General features: G+C 41.3%; 1 pseudogene; it reads right to left on the bottom strand.

The window, feature by feature from the left end:
- Nucleotides 1-12,610: 12,610 nt before the first annotated feature.
- Nucleotides 12,611-19,858, bottom strand: LOC140635127 (large ribosomal subunit protein uL4 pseudogene; annotated as a pseudogene).
- Between the last annotated feature and the right edge of the window lie 682 nt (nucleotides 19,859-20,540).

Here is a 20,540-nt window from a genome sequence, read left to right as displayed (position 1 = left end):
AAGCTTGGGTGAGTTTACTTTATATTACTGTCTGTCATATTAGCCAAAAATCAGATGTCCCTTTAAACCTATACTTTCTATCTCAATACTTTCATGTTGAGGAAAACAAAGGCTTAATAATTAGTGTTGTCTATGGAGACAATAAGTTATATGAGCTGCAAATATGGAGAACGAGATAGGAAATAGCTACTAACATATTTTAGCCAAAAAAGCAGGAGAGATGAAGATTTATGGTACACATCTTACACTCAGCCACAGAACAAAGCAACATAGAATGGCACCAGTACAAGGCATAGAATCATAGCTGTTGTTCATCAAGTTGAATCATGTGTTCTCAATCAAGGGGTAGGTAGCATATAATGAAGATAGGAGTTTATGGAGTAGCCGGAGTCGTACACAGTAACACAACAAACTACAACTTGCTCCCTGGAGCCTAATCTTTCTTTCATGGTGTCCTTGTCTTCACATAGCAATGCTACTTGGACATTTGCCTCATTTTTACTTCCCTCCTCCAGTGGTGTCTTTGTTTGTTGCTCCAGTGGGCTCTAATGATATGGAAGCTTTAGACAATGAAGACATAGGACCAAAGACCACTTGCATTTTATTTTTTAAAGGATTTATTTATTTGAGAGAGAGAACATGAGCTGGCGGGGGCGAGGGGATAGAATCTCAGACTTGCCCTCAGCAGGTATTCTAACAACCCTAAGGTCATGACCTTAGCTGAAATCAAGAGTTGGATACTTAACCATTTGAACCACCCAGGCGCCCCCAAATGCAATTACTGTCAACTCAACTTCCTGGTACCTTTGCTCCATTGCAACCTTGGTAGCTGAGATTTTCCACTTGGTCTGCTGAGACAACTTCTCAACCAGATCGTCTGTCTCCAGTCTACACCACTCCAGTCCATTTTCCATATTCCTACCAATGGCCCCTTGGGCCCTTTTTAATAGGTATCAGAAACAAACAGCATAAATGAAAATATTTCACTTAAAAATTTCTGTGGCTTCCATCGCCTACTGAATGGAATTCAGACATTCTATGTTGTAAAAATACAACATCCTGCCAGATCTCCCCCTCCCCCTCATTCTCCTAAATACAGCTTACCTGTCCCTAATCTTACTAAATAGCCTGTAGTTCTTTGAACATGACACACTTCTGAGCACCTCATCATTTTGCCTATATTGTTCTTTATGCTTGAAACCTCTCTCCCATCCTGTTGCCTGATAAAACTACTCGTCTTTTTTTTTTTTTAAAGATTTTATTTATTTATTCATGATAGTCACACAGAGAGAGACAGAGAGGCAGAGACACAGGCAGAGGGAGAAGCAGGCTCCATGCACCGGGAGCCCGATGTGGGATTCGATCCCGGGTCTCCAGGATCAGCCCCCGGCCAAAGGCAGGCGCCAAACCGCTGCGCCACCCAGGGATCCCAACTACTCGTCTTAAAAGTTTCAGCATGAGTGCCACTCTTCTGTGAAGTTTCAGGCAAAATTAGACATTCCCAGGGCACCTGGGTGGCTCAGTAGGTTAAGTGTCTGACTTGTGATTTTGGCTCACATATGATTTCAGGGTCCTGGGGTTGAGACCCACATTGGGTTCTGTGCTTAGTGGGCAGTCAGTTTGAGGATTCTCTCCCTCTATCTCTGCTCCTCCCCTTGCTTGGTCTCGCACGAGTGCTCTTTCTCTTTTAAATAAATGGATAAAACTTTAAAATTTTTTTAAAATATTTTATTTATTTATTTGAGAGAGAGAGAGCAAGAGAGATTACAGAGGGAGAGGAAGAGGGAAAAGCAGATTTGCCACTGAGCAGGGAGTGACATGGGGCTTGATCCCAGGACTCTGAGACCATGATCTGAGCAGAAGACAGATGCCCAACTGACTGAGCCACCCAGGTGCCCCTGGATAAATCTTTTATTATAAAAGAAAAAAGAATGAGATGTTCCCATCTCTCATACAGCATGATATAAGTTTATGGTATTTATCGTGTTGTCATCTCTTTCTTGCACTGGAGTCTAAGCTCTGTGGCAGCAAGGATTTTGTTTTTATCTCTCCAAGCCCTCATCAGTCCCTAATACACTGGCTGTTTGTCATATGATGAAATGAAGATATTCTGGTTGGTGTACTGTGAAACTAGTATGCTTAGAAGCTGCTGGTGGCACTATCAGAGGGTAACATCATTTTGGAAAGCAGTTTAGAAACATGTATCAAGACATATCAAAAATATTAATATTTAAACCCAGTGACTGTACATCTAAGAATATTTCTTAAGGAAATAATACTACTTTTTTTATAATTTATTCATCATTGTATTATTTAGACACTTGAAATACTGGAAACCACCTAAAATCTAACCATAGCTAAATGGCCAAATAAATTAGGGCATATGAAGATACACTGCAGTCAATAAAATCTATTCTTTTTAAAGCTTTTTAAAAAAGATTTATTTATTTATTCATGAGAGACATAGAGAGAGAGGGGCAGAGACACACAGGCAGAGGGAAAACCAGGCTCCATGCAGGGAGCCCAACGTGGGACTTGATCCTGGGTCTCCAGGATTCCACCCTGGGCTGAAGGCGGCACTAAACCTCTGAGCCACCTGGGCTGCCCAAATCTATTCTTTTTAAAGGGAATATTGGGCATAGAGAATTGTTTATAATACCACTGGATACACATTTGTATACATGCTACAGTTACAATGGTTCCCCAAGGGCTGCTCCAGGACTAGAAATTGGGTTGCCCTAAGAGTAGATCTGCTGCTAAAATTGTCTGGGACAGGCAAAGCTAGCAACTTAACTTGAGTGCAAACTAATATCCTTTAAGGAAAACAAAGTCAGAAGCCAGAAGGTACAATTGCCTAGTTTGGAAAGTCACAAGGCAATCTTATTTTTTTTTAATATTTTATTTATTTATTCATGAGAGACACAGAGAGGCAGAGAAACAGGCAGAGGGAGAAGCAGGCTCCATGCAAGGAGCCTGATGTGGTACTAGATTCCAGGACCTCCGGATCCTGAGCCGAAGGCAGACGTCCAACCTCTGAGCCACCCAGGCATCCCGTCAATGTAATCTTAAAAAGTGGGATCAGTGGGGCACCTGGCTGGCTCAGTTGGTAGAGTATGTGACTCTTGATCTCTGGGTTATAAATTTGAGCCCCACGTTGGGTACAGAGATTACTTAAAAATAAAATACTTAAAAACAAAGGGCAAAGGGAGGATCAGTGGCTGTCATGAAGGCAGCATGGGTAATATCAGAAAGGAGAGTTCAGGCACTTGCAGTGAACGCTGTTGGTCTTGTGAGGCCTTGAAGTTGAGATGACTTACAGCACAGGGTGACGGCACACCGTAATCAAGGTGACATATGCATAATGGACAAAGGACCCAAATTCCACCCTCCAGGTGAAGGCAGAGAGGAAATTGTTCTGGATTATACCATTTGGTGAAAGTAGAGTTTAGGTGAGATGGGTTTGGGATTGAGCTGAAAGGGAAATGTTTCCAAGTCAGCAGCCTGCCGATGGACTTGGGGGAGAAAGTGGGGTGGCATCCAGGAGGTGTGGTGAGGGGCAGGGGTGTTACAAGCTGGGACAGGGGCCTAAGTTGTTTGTTTACATATCACTAAATTTAAAAAGCAGGGACAGTGAGAAGACACCCACATGTAGAAAGTGTGTGAATGAGTTGGGCAGAGCCCACACTAAAGTGCAGGTTATCTTAAGGCCAGTTTGGACTCTAGTTTCTAGAATGTGGTCCATCTTCCCTAAATGCATGGCCTGGGATGTGTCAGTGGGCCTGAGGATGTCCACAGAGCTGTAGAGCACACTCCAGATCTCCAGGAAATCCATTAAAGTGCTTATTTTGGCTGGATTAGGATGGTGAGGTTTTGGCACATATTTTTTTATTTTCATGTTACTTATTGCTTTTTAAATAAAATTTTAAAAATTTAATTTATTTGAGAGAGTGTGTGCATGCATGCACAAACGGGGGAGGGGGAGGGGCAAAAGGAGAGATAAAGGGACAGACTTCCCTCAGCCTGGAGCCCAACCTGGGGCTCGATGCGGGGCTCGATCCCAGGACCCTGAGATCATGACCGGAGCCCAACTCAGACGCTCAACTGACTGAGCCATCTAGGTGCCCCATGGTATACTGCCTTTAAAAGGGGAAAATGAACATCTAAAAGTAAGAAGCAAACATCTAATGAATCTAGATGCAATAATGGTAAATTCTGCTATAGAATTTGTGTATGATTAGGAAATTAAGTGCTTTACTTGTCTGGCTTGGCTGGAGGGAACTTGAGTGATCTGGTAGACAGTCACCTGAATGTCCTGTCACACATTGTCATTTCCTTCTGTGCTGAGGGTTTCCAGGTCACTACTTACAGTTGTGAAGTCCTAGGGAAGAAGGGGCACCTCTTTCTTCACCCAAAGGCATTGACCAGTAGCAAAGCCTGGCACCTACCACCTCTTGCCAAGTCCCCCAAAGGCACTGGACAAGGCAGCTCCGTCCTTCTCATCTGCAAAGTGAGGCATCTCAGAATTCCTTTTGAATTTCTTTCTTTTTTTTTTAATTTTTTTTAAATTTTTTTATTTATTTATGATAGTCACACAGAGAGAGAGAGGCAGAGACACAGGCAGAGGGAGAAGCAGGCTCCATGCACCGGGAGCCCGACACGGGATTCGATCCGGGTCTCCAGGATTGCGCCCTGGGCCAAAGGCAGGCGCCAAACCGCTGTGCCAGCCAGGGATCCCTGAATTTCTTTTACTAACATACCTTTGGCCCTATTTCTCGTGGAGTAATGAGTCTGGCTTTGTTTTGGTGAAGGTGTATTTGCTCCTCTGTGGACTGGGTGACATTATAAAGCTTCTTCACCATCCCCATATCACGTGTCTTTAATCCTGGTGTTTCTCCCCAGATTGGGGTGGTAGCAGAAGGGGCAGTTTCAGGTCACATGCATGACCAGCTCTAGAGCGATCAACAGCCACATGATGAGTGCTGGGAAGACCCTCACTGACCCCCTAATCTGCTCTTTGGGTGGTTCCCCTAGTCAGTTTTTAAATCTTCTCCCTTGACCCAGAGTGGCTCCATCCTGCCAGTTCTCCAACTTTGATATGTGTAAGAATCATCTGGGAAACTCATGAAGATGAGATTCTGATTAAGTTTGGAGTAGGCTCCAAGGTGAGGTTGGAGCCCTTGTTCACGGCCTTCCAGATCCCTAAGACAGAGGCTGAGAAGGAACTGGGAGCTCTCAGGGTACTTCCTCCAGTGTGGGTCTCTGCTTCTCAGAACAGATTGTGGACTCATTGGGGTATCCTAGAGCACTAGCTTAGCAGCCACCCAAATTCGGCTTTCAGGGGGGAAAGAGGCCACGAGCGTGGTCAATCTGAGGCTCTCCCTTCGCAAGGAGAGCAGGTGCAGGGGAAGAGGGAGAGGAAGCATTTTGTTAAGTTGAGGTCATGGAGTCAGGGGGCTGTGGGAGTGCCGAGGGTTCTGAAGGGTTGCTTGCCTGGAGACTATCGGGTAAGAAAAAACCAGGCACTTCCTGTCCCTGAGGTATAATTATTTTAAAATGACCTCAACTGGCTTCTCATGCATTTGGAATTTGGAAGCTCTTCTATAGGGTTTTGCCACCTGGCCATGTGTGGATCTCACGATCAGCTGTTAGAACTAATATTAAAAAAAACTTGAAGAGCAAATGTGCCAAATTGCCTTTTTTCTTCCCAAAGATAAATGTCATGGGAGTAAATGAGATGGTAGGAATCACGAGACAGAATAAACTCCTCTTCTTCTTATGAGCTTTACTAAATACTTTATTGGACTTCATCTGGGTTTTAAGAAAACAAAAATCATTAAGATCTACAAAGGACTCATACTTTTCCACATTATCCCTTCCTCATATTATCACTCTACATTAATCCTTCCTAAGAATACAATTTAGAAGACATAACTGGTTAACTTCATCAGAATTAGAATACCAAGCCTGTTTACCTTGCTGTGTTAGTATTTTTGGCTGGTTCTGCTTAATTATCACTGAGTGTTGTTCCTTTCTGGCATCTGCAAGGCTTTTATTTTCATTTTATTTATTTATTTATTTATTTATTTATTTATTATTATTATTTTTAATTTTTTTGTATTTATTTATGATAGTCACACAGAGAGAGAGAGGCAGAGGCACAGGCAGAGGGAGAAGCAGGCTCCATGCACCGGGAGCCCGTCGTGGGATTCGATCCCCAGTCTCGAGGATCGCGCCTTGGGCCAAAGGCAGGCGCTAAACCGCTGCACCACCCAGGGATCCCCTTATTTTCATTTTAGAATTTCCAACACTGATATATAAATCAAAACAGCCATTTAACAGAGAGGAAGGGTATTGCTCATAACATTTTACTACTTGTAAAATGTTAGATTAATTAAAGTCCTAAAATATTTTGCATGAATATTTGTTCTTCTTTTAAATTTTTTTAATTTGTTCTTAAGAATGGTTACCTTTGCCAAATTCTTGGGTTTGAACTTGGATATTGAAGTTTCGGTGACTTTAAGATTTAATACTTACTAGACCTATGTCAGGAACAGGGATGCCAAGAGAATTTCATATATATATTTTTTCTTCCTAACTATACACCAATCAAATGATCCATTGATAGGTCAATTGGTGTATTTGTGCATAGCCTGTAATACAAAACAAAACAAGTTTGGGTTTAGCTTTGCAGGGAGGGGAGTATATATGTCATAAAGCAATCAGTTCTAGAAACATGAGAATTAAATACTTCATAATGATAAAGTATGGGATATTAATAATGAACCCTTATCTTTGAAAGGGAGACTGAAGTTTTGTTGCATTTAAATGTTGGAAGACAAATACATATAACACATATATGATGTTCGTAACCCATCCACATGGCCATAGTCTTTACTCCATTAAAATTTTTTCTTTCACTTTTATTGTTACCTATGCTAATTGTAGGAAATACAGATAAACAATCACCTGTACTCTCATCCAGGTGGAGCTGTGTTTATAATTTCACACTCCTTTCTTTGCATAAACACATACACTCAAATAAATGGTCTGAGTCAAAAGTATTTCTCTCAATGAAATGTTAACACTCTGATAATTGGAAACTGATTATGATTATGTAGTTTTGTCAGGTGAATCTGACACTGAAGGGGAAATCAGACTTTTGAGAAAGAAAAGTGAACGTCTCAACATTTTTTCAAGATTAATGGATTACATACCTCTTAACATTTGACATTTTTTAAAAATTTATTTATGATAGTCACAGAGAGAGAGAGAGAGAGGCAGAGACATAGGCAGAGGGAGAAGCAGGCTCCATGCACCGGGAGCCCGATGTGGGATTCGATCCCGGGTCTCCAGGATCGCGCCCTGGGCCAAAGGCAAGCGCTAAACCGCTGCGCCACCCAGGGATCCCCAATATTTGACATTTTAATGAAATTTAAGCATGTTCTGTACTAGAACACTGCCACAGATGCTGGTCGCACCAAATGCTTCCATGGGCTTCTGTCACAAAAGGAAAGGTGAATAATGTCAGCTATGATATGAAGAATGAAACAGGGTATGATAATGGAATGGTATTTTTCACTTTGTGATATATTTTCATGGGCAGCCTGGGTGGCTCGGCAGTTTAGCACTGCCTTCAGCCCAGGGTGTGATCCTGGAGACCCGGGATCGAGTCTCACGTCGGGCTCCTTCCATGGAACCTGCTTCTCCCTCTGCCTGTCTCTCTCTCTCTCTGTCTCTCATGAATAAATAAATAAAATCTTAAATAAAAAAAAAATTGAGGCAGGGACGCCTGGGTGGCTCAGTCTGTTGAGCATCTGAATCTTGGTTTCAGCTCAAGTCAGGAACTCAGTGTTGTGAGATCCACCCCCGCATGGGATGCTGCACTCAGTGTAGAGTCCGCATGTCCCTCTCCCTCCCCCTCACTCTTTCTCTCTCTCAAATAAATAAATAAATCCTTTCTAAAAAAAAAAGGTTTGAGGCTGTACTACCTACTTTCTCCAGAAATTAGAAATTTATAAATTTACATAGAAATCTTCACAATTTAAGATTATTCTTTTTCATTATGTACCCACAATGACCAAGCATGTTGTCTCTGGTTCTAGAATAGAGCTGAACAAGAGGACAACCACGAACAACCATGACAATCCTATGCTTTGACCACTGTCTTCTGGTGACCAAATGTCAGGTCAGAGGGTGGCCTGATCAGAATGGGATTTTTTTTTTAAAGATTTTATTTATTTATTCATGAGAGACACATAGAAAGAGGCAGAGACATAGGCAGAGGGAGAAGCAGGCTCCCTGCAGGCAGGCTGATGTGGGACTCAATCCCAGGACCCTGGGATCACAACCTGAGCCAAAGGCAGAGACGCTCAACCACTGAGCCACTCAGGTGCCCCCAGGATGGGATTAAAACAAAGTAGTGAATGCTCCCAAGGAAGATCTGCAGAGAGACATAGCAACAGGATGGCTCTCATTTTATTTTTATCTACATAACCAGACCTTATGCCTCTGAAATTAGGGTATGTGCCCTCTTGGGAAGTACACTGTAAGGTGCTAGAGAATACATGTATGTCACAGGATAAACATACCACATCTGTCTCAGAACATCAATCTTTCTCAAAAGTTTGGAAGAGTTTTGAATGTTTGTATTTTAGTTACAGGCACATGCAAGCAAATAACTGAATTCTGCTCTCCATGTTGCTAAATGAGGACTAAACCTATCTTGTTTTATATATCCTGAGTTTGTTATATGGTATCTGGCATTCAGTGGGTGTGCAATAAATATTTGTTGAATGAATGAAAAAAGCATGGATTTTTTTTTAAAAAAAGATTTTATTTATTTATTCACGAGAGACACAGAGAGAGAGACAGAGACACAGGCAGAGGGAGAAGCAGGTTCCCCGCAGGGAGTCCAATATGGGACTCCATCCCGGACCCTGGGATCACATCCTGAGCTGAAAGCAGATGCTCAACTGCTGAGCCACCCACGCGTCCCAAAGCATGGTTATTAATTGGATTTTATTGTATTCTAATGGTTTTAGAGAATTTGGTGAAGGTATTGTACCTCATGATTGTAAATTAGCTGGTTTTGGTGAACACCTCCATGCGCTGTCCACTCCATCCACGTAGTTACCTGTTAGACCTATACAATGCAACTGTTTTCCTGGCCGCAGCTGGCTGGGCCAACAGGCCCTTCCTTCCTAGGAAATGAGGCGCTGGACCAAGAAGTCTTAGCATCAGTCTGGCAGGAATTTTGAATGGACAGATATGAACCTAACAGATATGGGCCACCATGTTCGCTCTTGAATTCAAGAGTGAGAAGCAGAGAAAGTTGATCCTCAGCTGGAAGAAGGAAGGTGTGCTTAGAGAGGGGCCAGATCTTTGATTTTAGCTCACACATGAAGCTCAACTGCATCCTGTTATCAGACACACCTCATAATAAATTCCTCTTTATTTTGGTTTAATCTAACTGAAGATTAACTTCAGTTAATTAGAACTGAGAGGTAAGTTTCCAAGCTGGTGAGGAAACCTTCAAACTGTTTAGTGCTTATATATTATTACCTACATTTCTCATTTTCTCACCAACTATTAAATGTCAAAACTGAGATTCAAATACAGAATTCTTGATATCAATATCCATGCTATTAACCATTACCCTGTATAATTTATTGAAACATATGTAGGCATATTATGCACTAAAAGAAAATACTCACATTTTAAAACTTTAATGAAAACCTTCAAGGATATACAAAAGCAGACAGGACATCGTGATGGCCTTAGTGAGCCGTCACTCAGCTTGGACATGTTGTCACCTGTCTTGGTTCACCGAGCCCCATCCCCACCCCACCATAGTTAAAATCATACAATCTTATGTTATTATGGTCCATTTATCACAACTGAAAAAACAGCTTTGGTAATTATTACCTGAATTGTACTTTACACAGATTTTCTTAGTTTTTACCTAATACCCCTCTCCTATTCCAGATCCCATTTTCACATTTACTCATGTCTCCTTAGTGTCTTGCCGTCTGTAACTTCTTATTCTTACCTTCTCATTTTTTTTTTTTTTAAGGAAGAAGACTACAGAGGTGAAGTACCCTTCTTATCACATCATTTTAGGGGTACATACTCTCCACCTGACTTGTGTCCGATGTTAATCCTGATTACTTGGCTAATGTTAATCCTGAATACTTACAGGTTGCTTCTCTGTCCAGTTACTTTCTAATTCTGCCCAAATCTGTTCTCTGGAAGCAAGTCACTAAGTGCAGCCCACACTCATGATAGGGGATTAAGCTCCACATGGACTGGAAAGCATCTATATTAATTATGTGGAATTCTTCCCCCATCCCCATGATTTTAAAAGCTGAGAATCATGGATCTAAGCCAGTTATAATTATTCCATTCTTTGCCAGTCAGTGGTCTAGGGAAGAACATGTGGGAAGATTCTAGGAAAGAACTTTCTCCCTTATAAAAAGAAACAGTTACACCAGAAGGAAGTTTTTCCTTATTTTGTCTGCAGACAAGTGGAGCCTTCCTTTCTGTTTGGGCTGCTGTGAACATATATAACCCTTGGGGCAACGGCCACCATCTTGCAACCATGAGGCAATAAGCCAGGAATGAAAAGCCGACATTAGGATGGCAGAGTAGAAGGTTGAAACCCCCTGGAACTGCCTCCAGGCTTATTATATAGGACAATTAAACTTCTTTATTGCTTAAGTCACTCTTAGTTGGTGTTTTGTTACTTGAAGTCAAAAACATTTCTAACTGATCCATGGTGCCTCATCCATCTTTATTATAACTGTGTCTGACAACTCTCAAAGTTGCCCCAAAATTCTGACACTGGAGGAAAAAAAATGTTAGTATGACTACTTCATAGTGGCAAAATTTGATGTATGTTTATAAAAAAATGAAGACTGTGGGATGCCTGGGTGCCTCAGTGTTGAGCGTCTGCCTTTGGCTCAGGGCATTATCCCGGGATTTGGGATCGGGTCCCACATCAGCTTCCTACCAGGGAGCCTGCTTCTCTTCTCTGCCTACATTTCTGCCTATCTCTCTGTCTCTCTCATGAATGAATAAATAAAATCTTAAAAAAAAAAAAAGATTGTGATCGAGGAAGAACACAAATGGGACTTCAATTCTGTGACTTTTATTTCTTTTAAATACTCAAATATGGATCTTAACATTGAGTGGTACAGATGTTATGTGATTTAGTCTGTTTATGTCTGCTTGAATGCTTTCACACAAAGGATAAAAGAAATGAGAAATTTGGAAGGAAAAGTCAAGATAAGAAATTAAAAACCACAGCTAAAATAACACACTACATGCGTGTATTTTAGGACCTACACAGTTTCTAAGGGCAGTAAACTAATTCATTCCTTAGCAGTGTCCACAAGATTAAAAAACAAAATATAACAGGAAGAATGCATATTTGCTCTTGCTAAGTACTGAGGGTACCCCCCATTCTCAGTCAATGACTGGGTAAAAGACTTTGGTACTCAAGTATGACCTGCCGCAGGAACAGCAGCACTGACATCACCTGGGAGCTTGCTAGAAATGCAGAATGTCAGGCCCCAGCACAGATGTGCTCAAGGAGAATTTGCATTTTAGCAAGAGGGAGAAATGGCACCCTGAAGTGTGACAAGCCTAAATACAGAAGCAGCATTCACTAGCCTATCTGCCCAGATCATGACAAAAATGATTTTATTCTGGAAATTTTCCAGAGCAGCTTTTAGACCAATCAACTCAATATAGCCACAGTTAAAGTTTTTTTTTTTTTTTTTTTAAAGATTTTATTTATTCATTCATGATAGACAGCGTGAGGCAGAGACACAGGCAGAGGGAGAAGCAGGGTCCATGCAGGGAGCCCGATGCGGGACTCAATCCCGGGACTCCAGGATTGCGCCCTGGGCCAAAGGCAGGCTCTAAACCGCTGAGCCACCCAGGGATCCCCCACAGTTAAGATTTTTGTTTTTTTTTTAGTTAAATGTTTTAAACACATAATGAACATTTGCTTTTTAGACAAGAGAACTTCTACTAAAATTTGCAAGATGCATTAATTGCAAATTATAGCTGCAAACATCATATGATTTCATGTTTTTAAGACAAAAGACTAGCTCCTCCATTCCATGTCCTATGGGAAGTTCATCAAAATTTCTGTGAATTCTTTGTAACACTATATGGATTTTGTTTACACCTTTCATAGTCCTGCCTTTGCTATTTTTCTGAGAAACTAAACTTTTTTTAAAAAAAGATTTTATTAGGGGATCCTTGGGTGTCTCAGCGTTTTGGTGCCTGCCTTTGGCCCAGGGTGCAATCCTGAAGTCCCGGGATCGAGTCCTCCACGTCAGGCTCCCGGCATGAAGCCTGCTTCTCCCTCCTCCTGTGTCTCTGCCTCTCTCTATCATAAATAAGTAAATAAATCTTTTTTAAAAAAGATTTTATTATTTGAGAGAAAGAGAGCATATGCACAAGGAACAGAGCAGAGGGACAAACAGACTCCCCAGAGAATGCAGAGCCTCATATGGGGCTCAATCTCACCACTCCAAGATCACGACCTGAGCCTAAATCAAGAGTTGGACGCTTAGCCAACTAAGCCATGCAGGCACCCAGATTTCTTTTTTTTTTTTTTTTTTTTTTAGATTTCTCTTGATTTAACAAAATCACAGATGTCCAGAGACCTTGGGTGAGAGCAAGTGTTTCTGATGGTTTTGGGAAGACAGAGCAGTGACTATTATAATTATGTAAACAAGTTAACACTGAACATTAGACATCCTTTCAGAAAGACTCTGCTTAAGGACTGATATATTGGGACACCTGGGTGGCTCAGAGGTTAAGTGCCTGCCTTCAGCCCAGGGCGTGATCCTGGGATCCAGGATCAAATCCCACATCGGGCTCCCTGCATGGAGTCTGCTTCTTTCTCTGCCTATGTCTCTGCCTCTCTCTGTGTTTCTCATGAATAAATAAATAAAATCTAAAAAAAAAAAAAAAGAATTGATATATTGACATAGCTTAATATTTCATTAAAAAAATTCTGCTACATGGTAAATAGTAAATAAACAAAAGACTAAAGTATCTTGCAGTGAATTTATTGCTACCATTACTTTCCTCAACCAAAGGATCTAAACATAGCTAACCACTCTCAGTAGTAAGATACTCCAACTATTTGGGGAATTTTTTTTTTTTTTTAGATTTTATTTATTTATTCATTAGAGAGAGAGAGAGAGAGAGGCAGAGACATAGGCAGAGGGAGAAGCAGGTTCCATGTAGGGAGCTTGAAGTGGGACTCGATCCAGGGACTCCAGGATCATGCCCTGGGCCAAAGGCAGGCGCTAAACTACTGAGCCACTCAGGCGTCCCAGGGAATCAGTTATTTAATTACTCGATTTTAACAAAAGCTGCTTCCTTGCTGGATAGGTTCAGCCATTTCCTTGGCAGTATAAGGGAACAGCTATGCTGGTAGATTAGCCTTCTGAAAACCAAACAGGACCCCAAAACAAAACCTACTCAAAGCCTCCATTGCACACACACGCTAAGGGTTCTCAGCTCTGTACGTTAGAAACATCAGGGAAGGGATCCCTGGGTGGCGCAGTGGTTTGGCGCCTGCCTTTGGCCCGGGGCGCGATCCTGGAGACCCGGGATCGAGTCCCACATCGGGCTCCCGGTGCATGGAGCCTGCTTCTCCCTCTGTGTCTCTGCCTCTCTCTTTCTCTCTGTGACTATCAAAAATAAATAAAAATTAAAAAAAAAAAAAAAAGAAACATCAGGGAAACCTTTAAAAAATGGTGATGTTTGGGTCCCATCCCAGAAAAATTAAATCTGAAAACTGGGGGGCTAAGGACAGGTATCCAAAGTTTTTAATATGCTCCCATGTAATTCTAATGTGCTCGAGAAATTCGAAAACTCCTCTGAAACAGAAATGCTACTTCATATTTTTATTTATTTAAATTCAATTAGCCAATATATAGTACATCAATTTTAAATGTAATGTTCAATAATTCATCAGTTGCATATAATACCCAGTGTTCATCACATCATGTGTCCTCCTCAATGCTACTTCATATTTTTCATGAAAGATCATGAAAATGAAAAAGTGTCAAAGCAGTGTGATCTCACTGGGATAGGGGACTGTTCTTACACTCTTAGAAAATGGTTGAAGATTGTCATCAAATTTTATTTTTTTTTAAAAAAAATTATTTATTCATGAGAGACAGAGACAGAGAGAGAGAGAGGCAGAGACACAGGCAGAGGGAGAAGCAGGCTCCATGCAGGGAGCCTGATGTGAGACTCGATCCTGGGTCTCCAGGATCATGCCCTGGGCCGAAGGCGGTGCTAAACTGCTGAGCTACCCAGGCTGCCCTGTCATCAAATTTTAATTGGGGCATTCCTGAGTAGCGGGATTTTGGATGAGTTATATTTTCTTTCTTTGCTTCCCTTTCCAACCTACCCGCAATGAGTGTGTATTGCTCGGGGGAAAAAGATAACCTCAATTAAACAAAAGGCTGTGACAAGATTAAAGAGAGCAAAAGCACAGCAGCCACGATAAAGTCCAAGTTGGAAGCAGTAGGAAGCAGCTTTTCATTAAAGTGAAATCAAGTTTAGTGACAAATTTGAAAGGCATTCCTGGAACAGAGAACTAAAAAAGCAATGAAATGACAAAACATAGAAGCGTTAATCACAAAGAATTAGCTAATGAGTAGCTGTTTCTAAAGAAAACAAACAGAAGCAAGAAAACTGTCACCGAAATTCATTTATTCAAGAACCCTCCCCAAAGCAAAATAAACGAAGCATGTTGATTGAGATCAGAAGATTCACATATGCCAGGCAAAATTAACCAGGGATAGACACCATGGTCCAGTTTTAAAATTGTAAAGAAATAAACGATACAGAAGAACAAACTAACAACAACAAAAAAGGGAGTGATTGAGAGCCAGTTAGAAAAAGAACAGGGTAAAGAAAGCAAGAGAAAGGAGTTGGGAGAAATCCACAAGTTTAAAGTAGAAAAAGTCACTCAGAAGAATAAAATCCAAACTGGATTCAGTAAATGTCTGAGGTCAATGAGAAAAACGGTCCAGTTTTGATGAAAATGGATTATGATCCAGGAATTCTAGACAAGACTAAACATCTTTCAAGCAAGAAGGCAAAGAGAAGAATGGTCTGGAAAGAGGACTCCAACCATCTCCACTTTGACCTCAGTCTATACTTTTTTTGTTTTTGTTTCTTTGATCAGGTCTTTATTTAAAATTAGCTGTCCAGGGCAGCCCGGGTGGCTCAGCGGTTTAGCGCCACCTTCAGCCCAGGGCCTGATCCTGGAGACCTGGGATTGAGCCCTGTGTTGGGCTCCCTGTATGGAGCCTGCTTCTCCCTCTGCCTGTGTCTCTGCCTCTCTCTCTCTCTGTGTCTCTCATGAATAAACAAAATCTTTTAAAAAAAAATTAGCTGTCTAAAATTATTTGATTTTTATGGAATAAACAAATATAAATTTTTAGGCAGCAGGTTTCTTCTCTTCCGTGGTGGGTTTCTTTTCTGCAGGTTTCTTGTCAGCTGCTGGTTTCTTGGTAGCTGCAGCCTTTTTTCCTACCAAAGATTTCTTCGGCTTTTTCACACCAACAGCCTTCTTTCCTTTCTTCCCTACCATGGGCTTCTTGCCTGGAACCCCCTTCTCATCTGATTTGGCTTTTAAGGCTGCTGCCACCTTATCCATCTGGAGTTTGATTCTTGGCCTGGTGAAGAATGGTGTTCTGGCGCATGGTCTTTGCATACGGGTTTAGCTTCAACATGATTCTTAGGTTTTTCAGTGGATTCTTCTTCAGGACTCTACGATGAATCTTCTTGCATGGTGCTTGGAGGGCTTTTGGATCTCTGGGCTTTTCAAGATTCTGCTAAGGTCTGTATTAAGCATCTTATGCATCGGAAGGTTGTAGTTACTCTTGAGGGAGGCAGCCTTACGCCAAGTACCATAAGGATCACCTAACTTGAGGAAAGCACTTTCAGTCTGAATGCAGAAATGTCCCACAAGCCCACCAGGAGCAAGTTTCAGAACGCTCAGTCTGCTTACGTTAAGTAAAGTAATTCCAGGGATGTTTCTGAAGGCCTTGATGATACCACTGTCTTCACTGTAGATGATGCAGGGTCCCCTGGGCTGGATATGACGCTGGTTTCTCATTTTGCCCTTGCCAGCTCTCATTCACTGAGAGGCATAGATCTTTTTGATATCATTCCAGGCTTTAAGTTAAGAAGCAAAACAGCCTCCTTGGTCTTCTTGTAGCCTTCAACTTTATCTTCAACCACCAAATAGAAGTTCAGGAACTTCCTTAATATGATGACCTTTAGACATGACCAGTGCTGGTAAGGCTGAGGCAGCCAGGCCAGAGCAGATGGCATATCGCTTTTGTGTTGTGTTTACTCGGCAGTGCCAATGGCACCAGGTTTTGGTTGGTGCAAACATGCAGCCTCCACGACACATATTTCCAAAAGCACCCTGGCCAGAATGGTGAGTCCCACCGTCTCGAACTCTGGGAATTCGACCCACAGCTCTGCCAGTACCCCAAGACTCAGCATTGGTTTGATGACCTGCTAATTTACTGACAGCATATGGCTGGCTGTTGTTTTTGGCACAAGTTGGTGTGAACAGAGTTCATGATATTGGGTTGAATGGGAGCCTTAAACACAGCAGGCAAACTAACATTTTTGCCAGATGATTCCCTCTTTTCGGAGTACACAGATATTAACAGATGAGTACACGCCATCGCAGGGAGAGGAGAGGGCCACATTCCTCTCAACCCGGCGGCTCCTATAGGCCAGTCTATACTTTCTAATTAAATTCTTATTTCCAGCTTATCTCTTAGCTTGGGTGAAAGACCTGGCCAGCAGAGCATCCTGTGGTGGGAAATGAAACTGCCCCCCTGAAGAACAGGGACTGCCAGGAGGCAAGACCCCAAGGCAATGATCAACCTGACCTGTGCCGCTCACCTGCACAAACCCAGTGACCTTTGTCCCACATTCTCCTTCTATGAACCCAGAAGTATTTTCAACACTTTACAGACACTCCTTGAGATGTCAGTCTGCCGTCTTTCCCAGTGTTGGCCTCACTGAAATTAATTCCTTTCTTGTTTCACCACTGTCTCTCTGCCTTTGGACTTTGTCAACAGCCAGTATCTAGTTTGGAACCCCCAGAACCAGGGACTCTTGCACCCTTGGGCCCTGCGTAGTCTTGGAAAAATCAACTATTTGGATATTTCCCAACAAGGTTTAAGTTGCTCAAGAGACAGCTACAAGGTCAGTAAAGGTAGTGGGCCCTCAGTATGTTGTCTACTCAATGCTCATTTTCTAAGAATTACCACCTCCACCATGTGCTCATTCTCACTGCATTGATTACACAGAAATGTAAAAAAAAAAAAAAAAAGTGCGTGTGGGGTGGGCAGGTGCTGAAATGTACCCCCTATCACCACTTCACTGTGCTTCTCTAGATTCAAAGTAACTAAACTTCAGAACCATCTGCTTTACACGTTAACTTACAATCATCCAAACCATCTTTGAGGACAGGTATTTCTGTTTTTAGAGAAATTTAATGACCTGTCCAAGATCCCAGAGCTAGCAAGCAGGGAGCAGACATCTGGATGCAGGTGGTCTCTTAATCCTTTCCTAAGTGAGAACTGTGTCCTTAAAAAAGCTTAGTAACCTTACCAATAGATCTTGCAGTGCTATCTTCTCTGCAAATGAAGAAGAGCTACATACATGTGAGAATGTTTATTGACTACATTTGCAAACGGCATCATTTTTTCATCTTTAAAATATATCCTCTTCCTATCTGTTAAGATAGGAGAATGTTAAGAGAATGAACTCAGTATTCTACTTAAATCATGTCAGAATTTTTAGTTTCTTTAGAAATGAGGTCTACTGTATAACTACAAACTAAATACACTACCACTTTTCAGAAAATAATAAAGTTATGTCAAGCCACTTGTTACAGCTAATGTTCAACAATACAATTAATAATTTTGATTACCCACCTATGTCTATCAGCAATAAAGGGGAGTAGTAGCCTTTGTTGCCTATTATCAGAAGCGTTCAGCTACTGTCCGCCAAAACTGACTCCTCAATACACATTTTTACATTAACTGTGATGCATACTTAGGATGCCTGCCTGGAATTTTAAAATAATCACATTAAATTTCATAAGAAAATCAAGGTTTAAGGAATTAAGAATTTTTCACCTGAAACAGTTATTTAAGAAAAATGAAAACAAAAAAACCACCTTAATCAAGAAGTTGGAAGTTGGGGGTGCCTGGGTGATTCAGTGGTTGAATGTCTGCCTTTGGCTCAGGCTATGATCCTGGGGTCCTGGGATTGAGTCCCACATCAGGCTCCCCTTGGGGAGCCTGCTTGTCCCTCTGTCTCTGCCCCTCTCTGTGCATCTCATGAATAAATAAATAAAAAAAAAAAAGAAGTTGGAAGTTGTTATAACTGAGTATCACGATTTTAGTTCAAGGATTGTCTGTGATTGGTCACCAAATTTCCATTAATTAAAACGATTTTTTGGAGTTAAAACAATTTAATACTACCTTTACACAATATTCAGGACCTTATTTTTAAAAGACAGCAGTCAATTTCTCCACTACCAAACAGCCTGCAGTTCTTGTTCTCAACATCTTAGTGTGCCAAATCAAATAATGTCAATCAGATTCCAAGGAGAGTCTAGATAAAATGTCACTCGGTTATGTCCTATTCTCTGGTAGTTGGGACACATTAACTAAACAGCTCCAAGTGGGCTTCCTAGTGTCACAATGTCCCATCTTTCTTAATGCGGTGTCCAGAGAGATATTTTACATTTGCTTCAGTATGACTTCTTAAAAAATGAGAGCTGAGAGGGCCACCTGGGTGGTTCAGTCAGTTTAGCTTTCAGCCTTTCAGCTCAGGTCATCATCTCAGGCTCAGTGAGGAATCGGTTTTTCTCTCCCTCTTCCTTTGCCTCTCCCCCCACTTCTGCGTGCATGCTCTCTCTCTCTCTCTCTCATAAATAAAATCTTTGGAAAAAAATAAATAAAAAATGAGAGAAATGAGAGTTGATGAAAAATTTTCCTTCACATAAGACTCTTCGCATTCACTGTAAAATATTTTTTTCTCCATACCTTTTAAACAAGGATTCTAAGAAAAATTTAAGGTTTCATGTTATTTTTTTTTAAAGATTTTATTTATTCATGAGAGACAGAGAAGGGGGGGGGGAGAGAGAGAGAGAGAAGCAGAGACACAGGCAAAGGGAGAAGCAGGCTCCACGCAGGGAACCAGACTCGGGACTCGATCCTAGATCTCCAGGATCACGCCCTGGGCTGAAGGTGGCACTAAACCGCTTAGCTACCCTGGCTGCCCAAGGTTTCATGTTAATAAAGGTATAAGATGATAGATACTGGAGATTTATTTGAAATTGATTTAGATATGCCTGAAATACGAGATGCAATAACATTTTAATACAGTTGGAAATTCTAAAGAAATGTATTTTCTACTCAACAAATTTTAATACCAAATTTACCAATAATATAACAAAATTGTTTGCATTGTTAAATGAGAATCAAAATTCTGCGAATTGATTTATATTGGTGGGAATCATGATAGATGGGGAATTATATTATATTCCAAGATCCCTGGTGGATGCTTAAAACCACAGGAAGTATTGAGCCCTGTATACATTGTGTTTTTTCCTATATGCACATGCCTATGACAAAGTTTAATTTATAAATTAGACACAGTAAGAGATTAAGAACAATTATTATTAGTATTAATAGAATAAACTGTAATAAAGGTTATGTGAATATGGTCTCTCAAATTATTTTATTGTACTGTCATTACCCTCTTTCCTTTTTTTTTTTTTTTTAATATTTTATTTATTTATTCATGAGAGACACAGGCAGAGGGAGAAGCAGACTCCATGCAGGGAGCCTGACATGGGACTCGATCCCAGGTCTCCAGGATCATGCCCTGGGCTGAAGGTGGCACTAAACTGCTGAGCCACCGGGGCTGCCCACCCTCTTTCCTCTTATAGGATCCTCATGAGATGATAAAATGCCCACATGATGCGATGAAGCGATATTAATGATGTAGGCATTGTGATAGTATCAGGTTACTATTGACCTTCTGACAACAGTGAGGAGAGTCATCTGCTTCTAGACCTTGGCTGACTGTGGAGAGCAAAATTGCAGATAAGGGAGGACCTAGTGTACCAAGCAGTGGAAATGTCCAGCTTGAGTGAGTGAAAATGGTACACAGGGGCTTTGAGTAAGTACACCATGGGAGGGGAAAAAAACTGGGTTTGATAGAATTCCACATAGCATCACAGAAGTCCTCTTCTTTCTTAGAAGAAAATCTCATCCCTGGGAACCTATCCTAGTTAACACTATCTTCAGGAAGGGAAGCAAAGCTCCTATTGGAGTTATTATTTCTGCCTCCAATCAATCATAAAACCATATGCAATAGATCTTATCCTAATCATGCCACTTCCCATAAGACTCAATTTATTTCTATCTACTCCTTCTTCCCTTTCTTTAAAA

The sequence above is a fragment of the Canis lupus genome, chromosome 1 (genome assembly GCF_048164855.1).
Source record: "Canis lupus baileyi chromosome 1, mCanLup2.hap1, whole genome shotgun sequence".
Taxonomy (NCBI): Eukaryota; Metazoa; Chordata; class Mammalia; order Carnivora; family Canidae; genus Canis; species Canis lupus.
The sequence above is the reverse complement of the archived record's forward strand: the minus strand, read 5'-3'. Positions and strand labels throughout refer to the sequence as shown.